This window comes from Schistocerca nitens, chromosome 3 (assembly GCF_023898315.1).
Source record: "Schistocerca nitens isolate TAMUIC-IGC-003100 chromosome 3, iqSchNite1.1, whole genome shotgun sequence".
NCBI classification, from domain to species: Eukaryota; Metazoa; Arthropoda; class Insecta; order Orthoptera; family Acrididae; genus Schistocerca; species Schistocerca nitens.
In genome coordinates this window covers 653599701-653622776 of record NC_064616.1, presented here as the reverse complement: position 1 = coordinate 653622776, position 23076 = coordinate 653599701, and the positions used below count along the sequence as shown (strand labels likewise).

At 46.4% G+C, this 23076-nt stretch overlaps 1 pseudogene; it reads right to left on the bottom strand.

The window, feature by feature from the left end:
* Positions 1-20188: 20188 nt before the first annotated feature.
* LOC126249965 (5S ribosomal RNA) lies at positions 20189-20306 on the bottom strand (annotated as a pseudogene).
* Between the last annotated feature and the right edge of the window lie 2770 nt (positions 20307-23076).

The following is a 23076-nucleotide window of genomic DNA, read 5'->3' as shown; positions in this document are numbered from 1 at the left end:
AGAAGAGCCTCTACAAATAGTCGCCCGCCATTCGTAGTTTTTGCTTACGCACATGATCTGTTAGTCATTTCTTCTGAAGTGATACTCAATTTGGGCATTTTTACAGTTATTTTATTTTTTAAATGCAACTGTTCTTTTCTTCCAACTCAAGTTTTGTTCCAATAGTAACAGAAGCTATGGTTCTTGGAAAATTAATGGTGGACTTAATTAGAAGAGGACACAGTGAACATCCCCTACGATCAATTACGGTGTCTGCCCTAAGTGATAGCTCTGATTCCATTATGATGTTTTGTATTTGTAATTTTACTTAGACTGAGATGGAGAAAAAATTATTAAACTGAACATATCGAGCAAAACAAAGACACAAATTTTCTCTATGAGCGTTTCAGTTCAGTGAAGAATACATGCCGTATATTAGTTAACATATGTTAGCATGCAGGCAGACAGTATTGAAGACGTAAAAAATGGAAATAGCAGTCTGCGTGTTATTTTTTCTTACATTATGAAACAGTAACTGAAGAGTTCAACGAGCCGTAGACAATATGGTCATTAGATATGGAGCACAAGCTGAGACTGAAGAAGGATAGAGACAAAAATGATCATTTCCTTTAAAAAGAGAATCATCCCTGCATTCAGCATAATCAGGGGAACCACAGAAACCTGAAATCTGAAAAGTCGGAACGTAATCAGCTCGGTGCATTTCTTGTTGTTTCCGAAAAGAGGAGGTTATGTTTCACTGCCTGCCGTTCTATCATTTTCATAGTTGTCTATAAAAACGGGAGAACAAACTGCACAAAATCCCATCAACAGAGATTCACTGTCGATACGCTACGATGAAAAAAGAAAGAGGGACCTAATTTGAAGTTTCAACAGTTCCACGTATATTCGGGAAAATGGGTCACGAAGTAGAGGATCGAAGTAATGCTTACTTAGTACTGACATACTGGGACTGGACAAAAATATGGAAATACCGCGAGTAATTGATGCTTCAACATAAATGCAGATGCTAGCCAAGCCTGCAGGTTGCGCTGTTGTGTTTTACCACCAACGGCACCTGTGCAATGTCCTCAATAGGTTTCAAGTGTCAGATGCCGTTAGAACAGTGTACTGTGTAGTCGTGAATGCCTTACGTCGGAGCTAAGTAAATTCGAACACTGTTAAATTGTTGGTGCTCATATGGTGTGTGCTTCCGTAACCAATGTGATCGAAGTTTATGGTGTTTCAAGAGGCGGCGTATCTAAGATTTATACCGCACACAAGAAAAGCGAAAAATTACATCCGCTAAGTCACAACGCGGACGAAAGTGTCTCTTAGGTGATTGTGACAGTTATTGAAGTGGGTTGTTAAGGAAAATAAGAGGAGGACAGCTGCAAAAGTCACTGCAGAATTGAATGTCGCACCCACGAATCCTATCAGCACCACAACAACGCGAAGGGAGCTACCGAGCCAAGGAATTGTAGGGCGAGGTCGAATTCCAAAACCACTTATCTGTTCCGCAAGTGCTCGTAACAGGCAAACGTGTGCCGAAGTCATAAAACCTGGACTATGGAGCAATAGAAGAAAGTAATTTGGCCAGATGTGTCTTGTTTCGCACTGTTTCCTATTCCCGGGAGTGTATACTTCCTAAGAGTCAAACATGGTGGGGATTCGGTAATGATTTGGGTAGGCATATCGTGGTACTCCATGGACGCCATGGTTACACTGCAAAGTCGCATTACTGTCGACGAATATGTGATCATTTTGGGTGATCAGGTCCATCCAGTGACACAATGTCTGTTTAGAAATGATGTTGCTGTGTTCCAAGACGACAGGAGGCCTGTTCACACAGCCAGATGGACTGTCGCCTCTTCCCGCGCACCATAGTCACCAGACCTCAATATTATTGAGCCTACGATCTACACTCCTGGAAATGGAAAAAAGAACACATTGAGACCGGTGTGTCAGACCCACCATACTTGCTCCGGACACTGCGAGAGGGCTGTACAAGCAATGATCACACGCACGGCACAGCGGACACACCAGGAACCGCGGTGTTGGCCGTCGAATGGCGCTAGCTGCGCAGCATTTGTGCACCGCCGCCGTCAGTGTCAGCCAGTTTGCCGTGGCATACGGAGCTCCATCGCAGTCTTTAACACTGGTAGCATGCCGCGACAGCGTGGACGTGAACCGTATGTGCAGTTGACGGACTTTGAGCGAGGGCGTATAGTGGGCATGCGGGAGGCCGGGTGGACGTACCGCCGAATTGCTCAACACGTGGGGCGTGTGATCTCCACAGTACATCGATGTTGTCGCCAGTGGTCGGCGGAAGGTGCACGTGCCCGTCGACCTGGGACCGGACCGCAGCGACGCACGGATGCACGCCAAGACCGTAGGATCCTACGCAGTGCCGTAGGGGACCGCACCGCCACTTCCCAGCAAATTAGGGACACTGTTGCTCCTGGGGTATCGGCGAGGACCATTCGCAACCGTCTCCATGAAGCTGGGCTACGGTCCCGCACACCGTTAGGCCGTCTTCCGCTCACGCCCCAACATCGTGCAGCCCGCCTCCAGTGGTGTCGCGACAGGCGTGAATGGAGGGACGAATGGAGACGTGCCGTCTTCAGCGATGAGAGTCGCTTCTGCCTTGGTGCCAGTGATGGTCGTATGCGTGTTTGGCGCCGTGCAGGTGAGCGCCACAATCAGGACTGCATACGACCGAGGCACACAGGGCCAACACCCGGCATCATGGTGTGGGGAGCGATCTCCTACACTGGCCGTACACCACTGGTGATCGTCGAGGGGACACTGAATAGTGCACGGTACATCCAAACCATCATCGAACCCATCGTTCTACCATTCCTAGACCGGCAAGGGAACTTGCTGTTCCAACAGGACAATGCACGTCCGCATGTATCCCGTGCCACCCAACGTGCTCTAGAAGGTGTAAGTCAACTACCCTGGCCAGCAAGATCTCCGGATCTGTCCCCCATTGAGCATGTTTGGGACTGGATGAAGCGTCGTCTCACGCGGTCTGCACGTCCAGCACGAACGCTGGTCCAACTGAGGCGCCAGGTGGAAATGGCATGGCAAGCCGTTCCACAGGACTACATCCAGCATCTCTACGATCGTCTCCATGGGAGAATAGCAGCCTGCATTGCTGCGAAAGGTGGATATACACTGTACTAGTGCCGACATTGTGCATGCTCTGTTGCCTGTGTCTATGTGCCTGTGGTTGTGTCAGTGTGATCATGTGATGTATCTGACTCCAGGAATGTGTCAATAAAGTTTCCCCTTCGTGGGACAATGAATTCACGGTGTTCTTATTTCAATTTCCAGGAGTGTATGTTCCTAGACGACTAGAAGTGTTTTGTACGAAAACGGTCTTCCTAAACTGTATTAGGCATGGCAATGTGTTGTGTTTCCACAGTTTTGTCTCCCCGCCCCCGCCCCAAGCCGCCCTCCCCCCCCCCCCCCCCCCTGTATATTTCATGTTGCGTAAAGAACGGCGTCAGTAAACCACGAGGTGGTGGAGATACTATTTTATTGTTTGTAGCTTGTCGACAGGAATGTGAAATTTTACGGAATGTGTACTGACCAGCCAACATAGCTACGGCTATGAACTTATCGGTAGGGCTTTCGTGATATGATCCTGTTGCTCGAGCAGGAAGCTTTGAGTTCCTGCTGGCTACGGCACGTGATACTACGAGGACAATCTGTCTGCTGCTGAAGAACTTTTCAATAAGCAGTCTATGTTTAAACATGAAGTAGAATTTGTTCATTTATTATGGTCTGTAGCGGAGCGGACATCTCACACCTACTAAAGTTCTGCGTCTTATGTTCTCTACATCTACATCTACATAACTACTCTGCAATTCACATTTAAGTGCTTGGCAGAGGGTTCATCGAACCACAATCATACTATCTCTCTACCATTCCACTCCCGAACAGCGCGCGGGAAAAACGAACACCTAAACCTTTCTGTTCGAGCTCTGATTTCTCTTATTTTATTTTGATGATCATTCCTACCTATGTAGGTTGGGCTCAACAAAATATTTTCGCATTCGGAAGAGAAAGTTGGTGACTGAAATTTCGTAAATAGATCTCGCCGCGACAAAAAACGTATTTGTTTTAATGAGTTCCATCCCAACTCGCGTATCATATCTGCCACACTCTCTCCCCTATTACGTGATAATACAAAACGAGCTGCCCTTTTTTGCACCCTTTCGATGTCCACCGTCAATCCCACCTGGTAAGGATTCCACACCGCGCAGCAATATTCTAACAGAGGACGGACGAGTGTAGTCTAAGCTGTCTCTTTAGTGGACTTGTTGCATCTTCTAATTGTCCTGCCAATGAAACGCAACCTTTGGCTCGCCTTCCCCACAATATTATCTATGTGGTCTTTCCAACTGAAGTTGTTCGTAATTTTAACACCCAGGTACTTAGTTGAATTGAAAGCCTTGAGAATTGTACTATCTATCGAGTAATCGAATTCCAACGGATTTCTTTTGGAACTCATATGGATCACCTCACACTTTTCGTTATTTAGTGTCAACTGCCACCTGCCACACCATACAGCAATCTTTTCTAAATCGCTTTGCAACTGATACTGGTTTTCGGATGACCTTACTAGACGGTAAATTACAGCATCATCTGCGAACAACCTAAGAGAACTGCTCAGATTGTCACCCAGGTCATTTATATAGATCAGGAACAGCAGAGGTCCCAGGACGCTTCCCTGGGGAACACCTGATATCACTTCAGTTTTACTCGATGATTTGCCGTCTATTACTACAAACTGCGACCTTCCTGACAGGAAATCACGAATCCAGTCGCACAACTGAGACGATACCCCATAGGCCCGCAGTTTGATTAGAAGTCGCTTGTGAGGAACGGTGTCAAAAGCTATCCGGAAATCCCGAAATACGGAATCAACCTGAGATCCCCCGTCGACAGCGGCCATTACTTCGTGCGAATAAAGAGCTAGCTGCGTTGCACAAGAACGATGTTTTCTGAAACCATGCTGATTACGTATCAATAGATCGTTCCCTTCGAGGTGATTCATAATGTTTGAATACAGTATACGCTCCAAAACCCTACTGCAAACCGACGTCAATGATATAGGCCTGTAGTTCGGTGGATTACTCACACTGGTGTGATCTGCGCAGTTTTCCAATCTGTAGGTACAGATCTATCGGTGAGCGAGCGGTTGTATATGATTGCTAAGTAGGGAGCTATTGTATCTGCGTAATCTGAAAGGAACCTAATCGGTATACAATCTGGACCTGAAGACTTGCCCTTATCAAGCGATTTGAGTTGCTTCGCAATCCCTAAGGTATCTACTTCTAAGAAATTCATGCTAGCAGCTGTTCGTGTTTCAAATTCTGGAATATTCCATTCGTCTTCCCTGGTGAAATCATTTCGGAAAACTGCGTTCAATAACTCCGCTTTAGCGGCACAGTCGTCGGTAACACTACCATCGGCACTGCGCAGCGAAGGTATTGACTGCGTCTTGCCGTTTGTGTACTTTACATACGACCAGAATTTCTTCGGATTTTCTACCAAATTTCGAGACAATGCTTCGTTGTGGAACCTATTAAAGGCATCTCGCATTGAAGTCCGTGTCAAATTTCGCGCGTCTGTAAATTTTAGCCAATCTTCGGGATTTCGCGTCCTTCTGAACTTCGCATGCTTTTTCCGTTGCCTCTGCAACAGCGTTCGGATCTGTTTTGTGTACCATGGGGGATCAGTTCCATCTCTTACCAATTTATGAGGTATGAATCTCTCAATTGCTGTTGCTACTATATCTCTGAATTTGAGCCACATCTCGTCTACATTTGCATAGTCAGTTCGGAAGGAATGGAGATTGTCTCTTAGGAAGGCTTCTAGTGACACTTTATCAGGTTTTTTAAATAAAATTATTTTGCGTTTGTTCCTGGTGGATTTGGAAGAAACGGTATTGAGCCTAACTACAACGACCTTATGATCACTAATCCCTGTATCAGTCATGATACTCTCTATTAGCTCCGGATTGTTTGTGGCTAAGAGGTCAAGTGTGTTTTCGCAACCATTTACAATTCGCGTGGGCTCGTGGACTAACTGCTCGAAATAATTTTCGAAGAAAGCATTTAGGACAATCTCGGAAGATGTTTTCTGCCTACCGCCGGTTTTGAACAAGTATTTTTGCCAACATATCGAGGGAAGGTTGAAGTCCCCACCAACTATAACCGTATGAGTGGGGTATTTATTTGTTACGAGACTCAAATTTTCTCTGAACTGTTCAGCAACTATATCATCGGAGTCTGGGGTCGATAGAAGGAGCCAATTATTAACTTATTTCGACTGTTAAGTATAACCTCCACCCATACCAATTCGCACGGAGTATCTACTTCAACTTCACTACAAGATAAACCACTACTGACAGACACAAACACTCCACCACCAATTCTGCCTAATGTCTCTTTCCTGAACACCGTCTGAGACTTCGTAAAAATTTCTGCAGAACATATTTCAGGCTTTAGCCAGATTTCTGTACCTATAACGATTTCAGCTTCTGTGCTTTCTATTAGCGCTTGTAGCTCAGGGACTTTCCCAGCACAACTACAACAATTTACAACTACAATTCAAATGGTTCAAATGGCTCTGAGCACAATGCGACTTAACTGCTGAGGTCATCAGTCGCCTAGAACTTAGAACTAATTAAACCTAACTAACCTAAGGACAGCACACACATCCATGCCCGAGGCAGGATTCGAACCTGCAACCGTAGCGGTCGCTCGGTTCCAGACTGTAGCGCCTAGAACCGCATGGCCAACTACAATTCCGACTGTTCCTTGATCCAAGCACGTCCTGTGTTTGCCATGCACCCTTTGAGATTGCAGCCCACCTCGTACTTTCCCGAGGCCTTCTAACCTAAAAAACCGTCCAATCCACGCCACACAGCCTCCGCTACCCGTGTAGCCGCGAGCTGAGTGTAGTGAACTGCTAACCTGTTCAGCGGAACCCGAAACCCCACCACCCTATGGCGCAAGTCAAGGAATCTGCAGCCAACACGATCGCAAAACCGTCTGAGCCTCTGATTCAGACCCTCCACCCGGCTCTGCACCAAAGGTCCGCAGTCGGTTCTGTCAACGATGCTGCAGATGGTGAGCTCTGCCTTCATCTCGTAAGCAAGACCGGCAGCCTTCACCAAATCAGATAGCCGCTGGAATCCAGAAAGAATATCCTCAGATCCAAAGCGACACACGTCATTAGTGCCGACATGTGCCACCACCTGCAGCTGGCTGCACCCTGTGCTCTTGATGGCATCCGGAATGACTCTTTCCACATCAGGAATGACTCCACCCGGAATGCACACGGAGTGCACACTGGATTTCTTCCCCTCCTTAGCCGCCATATCCCAAAGGGGCCCCATTACGCGCCTAAAATTGGAGCTCCCAACTTCCAATAAGCCCACCCTCTGCGATTGCCCGGACCTTGAAGGCTGAGAATCATCCTCTGTACAGGGCAGGCAGCTGCATCTGTCTCAGCCAAAGACAGTGCCTGAAACCTGTTTGTCAGCCTCCGGGGACGTCTTTCTCGATCAAGTTACGTTTAATTTTGAAATTTTTGGTGTTTCGGAATTCGAGAACATAAAAAACACTTTGTATACTCAGACATTATGGCCGAACGAGTTGGCCCTGGTTGCGACAGTGACCTCAACTTCGGGAGGAGTGAGGTTAAGTGTCCTACCCGGCAATCCAGATTTAAATGTTCTGTCGTTTCCCTACAATGGTGAAGGAGCATTCAGGAACAGTTCCCTTCAACAGGTCTCGGCATATACGATGTACGCTCCCCCCTCCCCCCAAACCCCGCCGCCCCTCCATCCATAGTGACCATGTCGTCGACGGGAAGTTAATCTGTAATCTTCTTCTGATATTATGAAGCTTTCGAATGGCAATAAAATATAAAGAATATCTGTGTTCAAATGTAGATGGAACCTTCAGCCAATGTCTATACAATGGAAATTGTCGTTGGATACATACCTACTTTACGTTTTCGTGTTCGGAAAGCAAAGATTTCAGCCCAAAACTGCGCTGTGTCTAATGCTATCTTGCTTTCCTGTCATAGTTCATAGAGTGTTCGTTTACTAGGACAGATGAGACAGGTCAGAATATGGAACATACGTTACTTTCTCGTGTCAGGAGATGAAGGATTTCAGCCCAAAATTGAACTGTGTCTAATGATACCTTGCTTCACTACCGTAATTCGTCGAAGATTCATTTACTGGGACAGGTCAGAATATCTTCTAGATCTGATATTCTTCACAATCCCATCTATTGTCACGCTCATCTATAAGGCCCAAATTGGTCAGGTTTTCCTTCACTGCTGCTACACCCGGCCAGATGTGGTTCAGGCTCTTTCAAATCTTCTATCTCAAGATCTCGCCGCTTGGTATCTCTTGCAGTGGGGGACAGTCATTTGGAGGATCGGTGAGTTCTTTGTTCAGGAATCAGGATTTAAGTCTTCCAGGTCCACAGGAAGTTCCAAATATGGTGTGGCCCTCATAGAAGATATGCTTAAGCTTCTCAGTATGTTCGTGACCAGCTCTTCAGGAAATGTGATCTGTAAGTCCGTTCGCTTTGTATAATTTATCAGGCAGAGTAGGTTTCATACAACCAGTTATTAGTCGATATGTTTTTTTAATGCTTGCGTTGACCTTTATGGCTTTTGAAGATCTGCACCACAACGGACAGTATATTCTACCGTGGAAAAACACAGTGCCTGGGCTTTGGGCTAACTCCACATTTGCCTTTAGCCAATTTTCTTAGTACGTTATTTCTTGCTTGACTTTATGGTGAGAGTTCTCACAGTGATAATGGTACATCAATGGTTGGTCCAGCACGGCCCCTAGTTATGTCGGTTAATCTGTGTCTTCCAAATCAAGATGCCATCCCATGTTGAATTCTGCTTTCGATTTGCTTGTTTTGAGCAAAGGTGGAAAGCGTCGATTTGTGCCTCTGAGGAATTAGGTTCAAAGGAGATTTCCTGGTAGTATACTGACATGGAGCCTAGAGCACAGGATAGGTTTTCTAAAATCTCTTTCCTTGAGCTTTCATGGCTCTTCGGCTCTTTCTGCTATCCAGCGTCACATGTAAAATTCTATTTTGCAAAGTGATTCAATGATTTTTACAAGCTGGTGGTAGAGTCTTGTTATGAGCGACTTACGAGCTTTTTTTTTTTCTTCAAGGTCCGATAGGTCATGAAATTAAAACCACAGTGAAAACCAAATGAAGCTTTTTGCGGATGTGTTGCGTAATGTCTCTGATATCCCGTATATCATGTAATGTCGCTTTTTTCAGTTCCGAGAGCACAGTGGGTGCGCAGAGACGCCTAGAACAATAGTGTCACCCGCCAAGCGTGAAGTGCATGCTGTCATTCCATTTCTCCCTGTTGAGGCGTTCCTCCCGGATCCATGCAGCACACGTAACATGTCATGCGTGGCAGCAAAGTGTGGCAGTGGTGCAGGAGCTTTAAAGCAGGGCGCACCGACGTTCATGATGTCGGCGGGCAAGGAACCAAACGGACATCAACAGGTGGACTTGTTCAGCCAGTGGATCAGGCGAATCGAGAAAATCGTCAGTGAAGGAGAATTCAGAACAAGCGAAGAGGAATGTTGTCATCAGGCACTGTACTTTATCATGACAGTGCTCGGCTGCTCATTTCAGCTATAATAAAGACGCTCGTGCAACGTTTTCGATGGGAATTGTTTGATTACCTACCATAAAGCCTGGACATGGCTCTCTCTGATTTTCATCTCTTTGCTTACATGAACCGCTGGCTATGAGGATAACATTTTGGCACAGACAGTGAGCTGCAGACCAGCGTAGAGAACTGACGGAAATCATAGGCGGCTGCCTTCTATGAGGACGGTACTGGACTGTTGGTGCAGCACTACGACAAATGTCGAAGTCATATCGGCGACTGTGTAGAGATGTATCTGGAAGGTGTAGCTAAATATTGCCAATAAAACATTTTTGATTTTCACTATGGTTTACATTTCGCGACCGACATGTCCTTCAAAAAATAAGAAAGCCTAACGTATTTATTCACTCTTTCGTATACACAGCTCAGGTGAGCGAAGGCTTCGTAACCAAGGAGCACAGAGACTCAACGAGGTACAGCAACGTCAGCGGGGTTGCCTGCACAACAGGCGTATGGAACGGTGTGAGACCATAGTTTCGGTCCGGTATAGAGGCGCGTGCCGTAATGTTTTGATGCGCCTGTCACATCGGCGATACTGGAGCTGGGCTCATTATCCTTCCGCCCGCAGAGTATTTAAGGGTCTGCACTACCCGACGACAGCGGTAGACGAGGTGGAGCAGCGGCGCAGAGCGGACGCGAGTGAGGAGTGAGATCGGTATCTTCGAGATCTTCGGGACGCTTTAAGACAGCCGCAAAGGCAGGATAGCGGAGGAAGAAGATAACGAAGACTGCGCCGAGACCAGCCGCTCGCTTCAGCACAACCGTCTGTTTTGAACCGAAGAACAAAAGCGTCTTGTATACGGCGCCACTGCATTGTGACGCTGTGCCGAAGCAAAGCAAAATAGTCGTAGTTTAGCTACCACACACTGGCAGCGGTAAAATTGTCGTGTCTGTAAGTATCGTGCGGCAGAATTCTTCTGTCTCCTTTCACAGAATAAGGAAAAATTCCGCGTAAGCGCCGGTGGCACTGCCCCTTTACCAGCGCACGTGTCGGACAGAGTTGTGCTCACACACGTATACCTTCACGCCGAGGCAACTGCCGGAAGGCAACGGCCAACGCAAAGTGCCAACTAAGCGTGTATCCAGCATCCCAAGCACGACTACACAAACATACAGTAGGGCAACCAGACTGACTTGACACAATGAGCAGCGACAGTGACCTAGGCCGTCCCTACCACCGACCTACTCCAGTATAAAGGCAAGCGCTCCCGCCAGTCCCAGTCTCCCTCCACCACCAAGCAGAAGCAAGACACCAAGTGAATCGTCTTCCCAAGGAAATAGAAAGGAAATTAGAGACCCATGGCCCACGAAACATGTACTGAAAAACCTCCTCAAAGGCACCAAGCAACCTGCACTAGTATCAGATATGAGGAAATACCTCAAACAAGACTTTCTTAGGAACCTCACGGACCTCAAAACCAAACGTGGCGGGACAGCGGCCTATAACTGGAGCCAGATGGGAGGCTCTGAGAGGGAAATCATGACAAAACTGAGGAGTTGTGGGTACCTAGAAGTCATCGTCAGCCCCAAACACGCAAGGGAACCAAGAGATTCCATAGAGAAGTACAAAAAGAACCGCCAATGAGTGTCATCCTAAAGTACATACCCCATTGCACAACGGACGAATCTGTATGTGAACAACTTCGTCAACAAAGCCTTGACGTAGAGAAGGCGTGGCGCATGAAGCACAGGAAGCGTATGCATTCACGCAAAAATTCCGCGTAATAACACATTACTAACAGAGGGCCGACATGCTTCCAATTGAAGGAGCGAAAATCGACTTCACCACACGACGAGCAGAGCCCCACGGGACCCAACCCCCGATCGGCACAATGTGGCTGGTGCCTGACCTTCAAGCACGCTACAGCAAACTGCACGAAGCAGTCCAAGCTGCAGAGGATTGCACGACCTCTCTCGCTGCAACCTAAAGGAGAAGGAGCAGTGCGCCAACTGCAAGGGTGACCACTCCACCCTCTCCACAAGTGCCCCGAGCGTCCTAAAGAGGCCGCAAACGAAGAAACACGCGCGCCCATCAACATCATCGACGGGCCAGCGCCGCTTCCAAACAACAACGACGACCTGAAACAAGAGCTCGTGCTGAAACAAGACTTGTTCCAAGATCGCAGGGAAGCAGTCAAAAAATCACTTAGACTCGCCACTAGGCAGATACTAGAAAAAGACTTCGAGGTGAAGCTGGCAGGAAACAAAATACACTACTATTGGCACTCCGAAACACGCCCATCATAACACACACCTCAGCACACACCACAGAACAAAAACTAAACAGGCACCCACCTTCCCCACCCTCATCCCACCCCCACCCCCTCCAGGCACCGTCACGATGGCCGACACACTACGTCTCTTATTTATAAACGCTCAAGGCGTCAAACAAAACCGCGCATTATTAATGTATACTGGACATGTCTCCATGTTGCAAGCATCACCGAGACATGGCTAAGGAGTACACACGCTTTCAGCCTCCCTAAATTCAACATATTGCGGAAGGTTAGAGCAGATGGCAGAGGGCCGGCCGTGGTGGTCTAGCGGTTCTAGGCGCGCAGTGCGGAACCGCGCGACTGTTACGGTCGCAGGTTCGAATCCTGCCTCGGGCTTGGATGTGTGTGATGTCCTTAGGTTAGTTAGGTTTAAGTAGTTCTAAGTTCTAGGGGACTGATGACCACAGATGTTAAGTCCCATAGTGCTCAGAGCCATTTTTAGATGGCAGAGGAGGAGTATCATTATGCGTACAGGATACATTAGCAGCAAAGGAAATCACCCTCCTGGCAGAACATAACACCACAGAGACATTTATAGTATAGACAAGACAGAAACAGACATTTTTGTACAACCCATCCGGAACGCCCATACCACTGCATTTCCTTCTCACATGATGACGTACAATAAATACATAATACTAGACGACCTTAACTTAAGGCACCATATGCTCGGAGATACAGCCGATAACGGAAACGGACGAAGTCTGTTTCAGTTCCTAACAAGAGAGCCGATGGACCGACTACCATCCACATCTACGAAGATACTCCGCAAGCCACTGTCCGCTGCGCGGCAGAGGGTACGCTGTACCACTATCAGTCATTTTCTTTCCTTTTCCACACGAAAATAGAGCGAGGGAAAAACGACTATCTATATGCCTCAGATAAAAATGGAAATGCCGTGTGGCTATGGCCTCCTGTCGGGAGGACCGTTCACCTGGTGCAAGTCGTCTTTCGAGTTGACGCCACTTCGGCGACTTGCGTGTCGATGGGGATAAATGATGATGATAAGGACGACACAACACACAGTCCCTGAGGGGAGAAAATCTCCCACCCAGCCGGGGATCGAACCCGGGCCTACGGTCGCAAGTTCGAATCCTGTCTCGGGCATGGATGTGTGTGATGTCCTTAGGTTAGTTAGGTTTAAGTAGTTCTAAGTTCTAGGGGACTGATGACCTTAGAAGTTAAGTCCCATAGTGCTCAGAGCCATTTGAACCAGTTTTGAATCCGGGCCGTGAGCTATGACATTCCGTCGCGCTGACCACTCAGGGGCGGACTGTGCCTCAGGTGATTATATTAGATTATATAAGATTCAGTTTTCGTTCCATATACTCAAAAATTAGATGATTCTCGAGGGCGTATGAGCCCTAATTTCTCGTATCTTATTTTCGTGGTTATTATGCGCAATGTATGTTGGCGGCAGTAGAAGCGTTTGGCATTCAGCTTCAAATGCCGGTTCTCTGAATTTCCTCAACAGTGTTTCTCGAAAAGAATGTGCCCTTCTCTCCAGGGTTTCCCATCTGAGTTCCAGAAACATCTCCGTGACACTTACGTGTTGTTCAAACCTACCGGTATCTAATCTAGCAGCCCGCCTCTGAATTGTTTCGATGTCTTCCTTCAATCCGATCTGGTACGGATCCCAAACACTCGATTAGTACTCAAGAACAGATCGCAGCAGCGTCCTATATGCTGCCTCCCTTACATGTGAACCACTCTTTCCTAAAATTCTCCCAATATACCGAAGTCGACCATTCGCCTTCCCTATCACAGTTTTTACATGCTCGTTCTATTTCATATCGCTTTGAAACGTTACGCCCAGATATTTAAACGACTGGACTGTGTCAAACAAGACTGTAGTAATACTGTGTCCAACATTACAGGTCTCTTCTTCCTACTCATCCGCATTAACTTATATTTCCACATTAGGGCTACCTGCCACTCATCACACCAAATGGAAACTTTGACTAAATCGTTTTGTATCTCCCTACAGTCACTCAACTTCGACCACCTTTCCGTACACCATGACATCATCAGCAAACAACTGCAGATTGCTACCCCCCATGTCCGCAAAAAAGAGAAAGAGAGAGAGAGAGAGGAGAGAGAGAGAGAGAACAACAGTGGTCTTGTCACATTTCCCTGGGGCTTTCCTGACGATACCCTGGTCTCCAATGAACACTCGCCGTCGAGGACAACATACTGGGTTCTATTACTTAAGAAGTTTTCGAGCCACTCACATATCTGTGAACCAATTCCATATGTTCGTACCTGTGGTGTCACCGCCAGACACCACACTTGCTAGGTGGTAGCTTTTAAATTGGCCGCGGTCCGGTAGTATACGTCGGACCCGCGTGTCGCCACTGTCAGTGATAGCAGACCGAGCGCCACCACCCGGCAGGTCTAGAGAGACGTCCTGGCACTCGCCCCAGTGGTACAGCCGACTTTGCAAGGAAAGGTTCACTGACAAATACGCTCTCATTTGCCGAGACGATAGTTAGCATAGCCTTCAGCTACATTTGCTACGACCTAGCAAGGCGCCGTATTCAATCGATATTGAGATTCTATTAATGTATCATCAAGAGCGATGTTCTACAAATGTGGATTAAAGTTAAGTATTCCAGAAGCTACGTACTTTTCTTTATAGCATTCATTACGTATCCTGTTTCAGACCTCACGCCAGCCTGCGTGAGTTTAAGCGCGTGCCTTTCGGCTTCCTCTCATTGTGTCTAGGCTGTCTTGTCTAGACACAACAGTACCTTCGTTAACAGTCTGCAATGGGGCACCGTGTCTAATGCTTTCCATAAATCTAGAAATATGGAATTTACCTGTTACCCTTCATCCATAGTTCGCAGTATGTCATATGAGAAAAGGGCAATCTGAGTTTCGCACGAGCGATGCTTTCTAAGGCCATGCTGATTCGTGGACATAAGCTTCTCAGTCTCAAGAAAGTTTATTATATTCGAACTGAGAATATATTCACGGATTCTGCAGCAAACAGAAGTTAGTGATACTGGTCTGTAATTCTGCGGGTCCATTCTTTTACCCTCCTTATATACTGGCGTCACCTGCGCCTTTTTCCAGTCTCTTGGGACTTAGAGCTGGGGGAGAAATTTACGATAAATGCAAGCTACGTAAGGGGCCAATGCTGTAGAGTACTCTTTGTAAAATCGAACTGGGATTTCATCCGGACCTTATGATGTATTTACTTTCAAATCTTTCAATCGTCTCTCTACGCCAGGGATACTTATTACTATGTCGTCCATACGGGAATCTGACCGGTGGACAGATATTGGTATGTTTGTGCGATTCTCCTGTGTGAACGATTTCTTGAACGTGAAATTTAAAACTTCGGCTTTCATTCTGCTATCTTCAACTTCCACACCAGATTGGGCAACAAGAGACTGAATGGAAGCCTTAGACCCGCTTAGCGACATAACGTAAGAAAAGAATTTCCTCGGGTTCTTTGCCAGAACTTTTGCTAAGGTGTGACTATGGCAATAGTTGTATGCTTCGTGCATAGGTATTTTCACAGACGCACGAATATCTACTAACCTTCGCTTTTCGTCATTTGTGCGTTCCCTTTTGAACCGAGAGTGCAACAGCCTCCGTTTCCTCAGCATCCTCCGAATTTCGTTATTAAACCATGGAGGGTGTTTCCTATCCTTTATCCACTTACTGGGCACATAACTCTCCAGGCCACGATTTACAATCTGCCTAAACTTTGCCCATAATTCTTCTACGTCCTTCTTTCTGGAACTACGTGATGCCAATTCACTGTTTAAGTGAGATGCTAATAACTGCTTATGTGCTTTAGCTAGTAGAAACACTCTCCTAGCCTTCTTGACTGTTTATTAACTTTCGTAATCATAGTTGCTTTAATGACATCATGATCGCTAAATCCCCGATTCTATGCTGACACTGTCGATAAGTTCCGGTCTGTTTGTAGCTACAAAGTCTGAGATATTTCCATTGCGTGTGGGTTGCCGAGATAGCTGCTCAAGACAGTTTTAAAAAAAAACGTGTTCAAAAGTATGTCGGATGACTGTCTGTCTGCCCCCCCCCTCCCTCCACCCCATCCCAGCAGTGAATCCATGGTCACCCCAATCTACACTCGGTAGGTTAAAGTCGCCTCCAATTAGTATTACATGATCTGGGTATTTCAGCACTATTGACCGCAGGCTTTATTTGAATGACTCTAGAACTGCAGCAGACTCGGGTGGCCGGTAAGAAAACCAAACAATTAACTGAGTTTCGCATACACCTGTTATACGAGACCAGATAACTTCACTGTCACACTCAATTTCGACCACACCAATCAACCAACTGACCTTTATTGGTCACACGGCACAAGACCATGCATTATAGAGCCACAACATCAGCGACACAATGTCATAAACTGTCGTGAGCACCTGTATAACTGCCTGCCAATCCTCTTCGCGACCAGAGCCACCCTTCCCCCAGAGCAAATCCCCAAAAGACGAACGATCCGCAAATACGCAAATGTGGACTGGGACAAGTACAAAGACGTACATTCATAACACCTATTAATACCAATAACCATAGCAGATGACGACAACCTCCGACAGCCACAAACAGAATAGAGACTGCCATACACCAACCAATAGACGAAGCCATCCCAAATATAGTAGACGAAAACCGGAAACAAGCCATCCCCCAAGAAGCCCTCAACCTAATACGACAGAAAAAAAAACAACTTTACAGACAAATCAGTGGCGAAAACAATCCAGACCTGAAAATACAATGGAACAGGCTTAATGCTAGAATTGAAAGAATCGTCTCTGAATACCGACAAAGACAACGGGACGACACATGCAGACGACAAAATTATAGGGAAGGGGGCAAGCTCCTGCAGAGCTTTAAAACGCTAAAGACACAACAACAGTCAACCAACACCACACTAATAATAGATAACGAGCCAACAACAGACAATGCAGAACAAGCGCAGACATTGAGACAAGTCCTACAACAAGTATATTCCTTTCCACAAAACGTTAAATTCGATGACAACTTCAGCCAACATATAGAGGAACAACTAACACTGACTTTCATTACCCCAACAACAGAGACAGAAGACGAAAACACACTCATTGCAGAAATGACCAACACAGATATCATAAACGCAATCACTCAGGACGCAACACAGCCCCTGGACAGAATGACATAAAACGCATACATCTCCAGAAAGCCCCTGCCCACCTCCTAGTACCCATTCTCTCCCTTGCCTACAACTACTGCCTCCCTAACGAAACACTACCGACCAGATGGAAAACTAGCAAAACAATAATGATACCAAAATCTGATAAACCAAAGACTAACCCGTGATCCTTCAGACCGATAACTCTACTCGACATCATAGGAGGAACATACTAACGGATACTAACTGACCGAATAAAAACGTATACAGAACGCAAAGAAATTCTACCCTTGACGCTATCAAGATTCCGACAAAATCATTCCACCAACGACCCTCTGATCAAACTGACCAATGAAATAACACAAGGTTTCAACAGTGAGCACTGCACACTCACAGTTTTCTTAGACATAGAGCGTGCATACGACAAGCTCTGGCATAACGAAATACTGTGCGAGCTAAACCTGTTGGGCCTTCAGGCCAAGGCTGTACGATGAATACAGGCGGATATCACCAACAGGAAGTGCAATGTACGAGCCAGCCGGAGTGGCCGAGCGGTTCTGGGCACTACAGTCTGGAACCGCGCGACCGTTACGGTCGCAGGTTCGAATCCTGCCTCGGGCATGGAGTGTGTGATGTCCTTAAGTTAGTTAGGTTTAAGTAGTTCTAAGTTCTAGAGGACTGATGACCACAGCAGTTAAGTCCCATAGTGCTCAGAGCCATTTGAACCATTTTTTGCAAGTTACGAGGGTTGGAACTTATATAGTGGCAACCATTTATTCACAACCGATACAAAAGAGTTACATGTTTGCACCTCTTACTGTCCCTCAAAATAGTCACCAGCGTTGTGTAGAACCCGTTGCCAGCGATGTGTAAGGTGTAGTATACCGTCAGCAGAGCCTGTTCCGTTGATGGTGCGAATGGAGCGGTCTAAAGTTATGGTGATTCTCGTGTACGACTGTGATGGTGTTATCCTGACGCATTACGTTCCTCCACGGCAGACCGTCAATGCACAGTATTACTGTTCGTGTTTGGAGTATCACCTGCGACCAGCTTTGCGAAAGAAGCGGCGACACTTTCTGCGCAACCCATCCATCATTTTGCACGACGATGCGCGGGCGCATGCAGCGCAAGCTGTGGCTGCTCTGTTCGGTCAATGGGACTGGGAAGTACTGTACCAGCCACCATACTACCTGGACTTAAGTCCTTGTGACTTCGATTTGATTCCGAAGATGAAGGAACCACTTCGTGGTATTCGCTTCAGAAATACGCCAGAGATTCGACAGGCAGTAGACCGCTCCATTTGCACCATCAACAGAACAAACTCTGCTAGCGGTATACTATGCCTTCCACATCGCTGGAAACGGGTTCTACATAACGCTGGTGACTACTTTGAAGAACAGTAACAGGTGCAAACATGTAATTCTTTTGTATCGGTTATGAATAAATAGTTGCCACTATTTAAGTTCCAACCCTCTCAAGAACTCACACCACAAGCAGGAGTTCCACAAGGAAGCATCTTATCACAGCTACTGTACGTGCTGAAATGAAATGAAATGTCGTGTGGCTAGGGCCTCCCGTCGGGTAGACCGTTCGCCTGGCGCAGGTCTTTCGATTTGACGCCACTTCGGCGACCTGCGCGTCGATAGGGATGAAATGATGATGATGAGGACAACACAACACCCAGTCCCTGAGCGGAGAAAATCTCCGACCCAGCCAAAGATCGAACCCGGGCCCTTAGGATTGACAGTCTGTCACGCTGACCACTCAGCTACCGGGGCGGACACTATACGTGCTGTTCACGGCTGACATACCAGCGGCAACGACCCCTTCAGAAATAATAGAACTCTACGCTGACGACACCGCCTACTGGTGTACAGAACTAAAGACAACCATGCAGAAACCTGGATGGCTAAATAGAGAATCCATCCAAACCTAACCCAAATATTTCTATTCAGATACAGACATCTGACTAAAAACCGATAACAAAACACAGATGACATACAACTGACGCTCTGGGACACACCACTGAGAGTTAATGATAACGCTAGGTATCTAGGTGTGCTCCTATACAAACATCTAAACTGGAAAATGCACCTAAGGTACCTACTAAACAAGACAAGAAAAATTTAATCAGACGAGTCCAAGGGCGATTCCATGGATGTGACGACCAAACCGCAATCCACACATACAAGACCTACATTGGACCTGTGATAGGATACGCTGCAGCCACCTTAGAGGGAATACATAAACCGGTAGCAGAAAGGCTTTACTCGACCGAATGATGACTTTCACGTAGCATCTCCAGACTATCTAGGTTCACACCCAGTGACGACGCATATGACATCACCTACAGACCAGACTGACTAAACTCAGAGCAAACTACGGGAGACACACATTAACGAAACACCCAGACATGGAAGACATCCTGACAAGACCGCGAGCAAACAGACGACGAAAATTCAAATACATCCAATCATCTTGTACAGTAGGGCACAGCACCAGCAAAGAATAACAGGCCTTGCCCCCACCATGGAACCCTTACCCCAAAATATACCAATTCCCCCACACTTGAGCCAAAGACAGAGCAACTAACCACATAACACACATAACACACACACACACACACACACACACACACACACACATACACACACACACACACACACACACACACATGTACAGCAGAATTAAGCTAGCCATAAAACCTAGCATAGATTGAAAGACTAAAAATTTGTAACAGCTGACTACTGCTACTAATGTTATTCCCCTATGATGACAGAAGGGCTTAATGTAAACAGGAGAGTGGCTTAAACAAGCATCTAATTGTAAAACTCCGTCCGAACAGGCCTTGGAAGGCCCAACGGTACCCACCGGCCGCCGTGTCATCCTCAGCCCACAGGCGTCACTGGATGCGGATATGGTGGGTCATGTGGTCAGCACACCGCTCTCCCGGCCGTATGTCAGTTCACGAGACCGGAGCCGCTACTTCTGAATCAAGCAGCTCCTCAGTTTGCCTCACAAGGGCTGAGTGCACCCCGCTTGCCAACAGCGCTCGGCAGACCGGATGGTCACCCATCCAAGTGCTAGCCCAGCATGACAGCGCTTAACTTCGGTGATCTGACGGGAACCGGTGTTACCACTGCGGCAAGGCCGTTGGATCTCTAATTGTAAACTGCAGTCTAACTTCAGCTGTGTATTATGCAAATTATCCTCATCTCCCACCAGTAGTGGACACTATAAAGCAGCATAGCATTGTTAAGAAATAGTGTAAGTAGTAGCCCAAAAGAGCACCACCAACACAAACACAGACAAAACAAAGCAACGCCACAAAACTACACCAAAACACACATCAGTCACCTAAAAACCAAACCTTTTATCTTAACCATACAACGTCACTAAACAAATTGTTATAATCAAATCCCGGGTTCGATTCCCGGCGGGGTCAGGGATTTTCTCTGCCTCGTGATGACTGGGTGTTGTGTGACGTCCTTAGGTTAGTTAGGTTTAAGTAGTTCTAAGTTCTAGGGGACTGATGACCTCAGATGTTAAGTCCCATAGTGCTCAGAGCCATTTGCATCATTTTTTGTTCTGAACTTTTACTCACAACTGATAAAACATTTCATGTGTGCTCCACAAAGCACTAAGGATAGTCCTCTTATTTGTTTCTTTTTATACCCTTCCTCTATATGTTCAGTAAGGTACAAGATTTGGCTAGTGCAAGATTTTCCTTGTCAGAAACCGGCCTACTGGCGGATGACCTGTGGGTCAACGATGCCTGCTATGCGGTTCAGTATCAGAAGTTCATACAGTTTGTGTAAGCGACATAAGAGCGAATTCGAGAGATAATACACATAAATGAAACTGAACTGCTAGAAAGACTGTTTCGAGGGTCATTCTAAAAATAAAGAATGTTTTGAACTGACGAGTCGCGCAATTCATTCTCTCCCCTCGACCACCCACACCACCGTGTTGCAGACATTGCTACTCTTTGGATTACCCGTGCGATTTTAAAATGTGTCACAAAATTAACGATCTCACGAAGTGTAAGGTTCGTAGTGTAATGTGGTTTCGAAAGTTTAAAAAAGTCCAACCTACAGAAATTTGCAGAAAGGTAATCGAAATTTATGGAAATGTGATGTATGAAGTTTCAGTCCGAAAATGATCCGTCAAGCTTAATGGCGGACGATCGAATGCTTATGACGGTGAAAAGATAAGGTCGATCTTTAGTTGCGACTTACTGAAGAAAGAAAGGAAATAAATTTCCTGGATGAGTCCAGTGATTGGGAATATTCGGCTACTGCCATCATATGAACTTGTAAAATAAGTTCCAGCGTCAGTTTCAGTAAAATATGTGCCTAACCGTTCAGGCACTGGTTTTGTCGAAACTGATACTGAAACTGTTTTACGAGGTGTCAGTAATGATTTGATGATGGCAGTAGGCGAAACGATGCAATAGATAAAAATACATATTAAGCTATTTTTAAGGTTTTATCACACAATATGACGAAATCAAGGATCGAGTAAACAATTCAAAAGAATTGCACATTTGATAGCCTGAGCTTGTGCCTTCTTGAAATTTCAAGATCAGTTTTTTATAAAATTATTCTTCGTCATCTGGGTCATAGAAAAATGAGTACCAGGTGCGTCATTGTTTTCTCCCAGATGAACACAAGAAACAACGAATAAGGGCTTCAGTAACTTTTCTCACTCGATACGGCAAGGCCGGCGAGAAGTTTTTGAACCTCTGTTACTATAGCGAGACCTGGGTGTTGCATAAAAGTCCAGAGAAACGATCGAGTCAATCGAATAGCATCCTTCACCATGATCAACAAAACGAAAAAGAAGCTAAGCAGATTCTGAACACCAGAAAGATTACGACCACAGTATTTTGGGTTCCCAAGTGCGTCCTACTCGTCGAATTTATGCCTAGAAGATAGACAATAAATCAGAGACCTGGTGTCAAAGCCTTCACGGATTACAATTCAAAATGAATGGCGTCGATTGTTGTCCGACGGCTTTATGCTTCCTGACAACAACGCTCGCACGAATTCTGCTGCTTTGTCGAGGGATTTACTATGGCAGTTTAAGTGGGAAGTTTTATAACATCCGCCTTATAGCCCAGACACGGCCCCGAGTGTTTACCATCGTTTGCCAAAACTGAAGGGTTTTTTGAGTGGAAAGCACCACGGAAACGAGAACGGACTGAAAGAAGACGTTAGTGACTGGTTGAACAACTTCGCGGCAACTGTGTATACAGATGGCATACGGAGCGATACAGCAGACGTTTAAATTTGGACACGGCTATGTAGAAAAGTATCTAAGATATCAAAACGTGACGTAAAATAAGTTCTCCGTGGTTATCTCGAATAAAAATATCTGGAGAAGCTATATTGTTTAGCCTTAAATTGCCCCTGTTAGTATTTGAGGTGAGGGTGGTCGGCTACTCACTGGTGCGCGCGGCGCAGGGCCAGCGGCAGCGGCAGCAGCACCTCCAGCTCGAGCTGCAGGTCCGCAGGCGGCGGGCCGCCCATGCCGACTGCCTGTGCCACGGCACACGGCGCACTCCTCGCGCCCGCTGCACGCCGCGCTTGCGCACGCGCTCGACCATGCTACCGGTCCCCACTTTCTGCGCTCCGTATTTCCTAATTTCTAGCCTCGCAGGGTGTCCAGCTTCGTGTTCGTTACACTGCAGTTCCTTCTCTAAATCCTCGCACAAACGAAAAAATGGCTGACATCGAAATAAGTGTCCAAGGAATAAAAAGTAACTGGAATCACTCAACAGAGGGAAGTCCACTGGACCTGACGAGATACCAATTCGATTCTACACAGAGTACGCGAAAGAACTTGCCCCCCTTTTAACAGCCGTGTACCGCAAGTCTCTAGAGGAACGGAAGGTTCCAAATAATTGGAAAAGAGCACAGGTAGTCC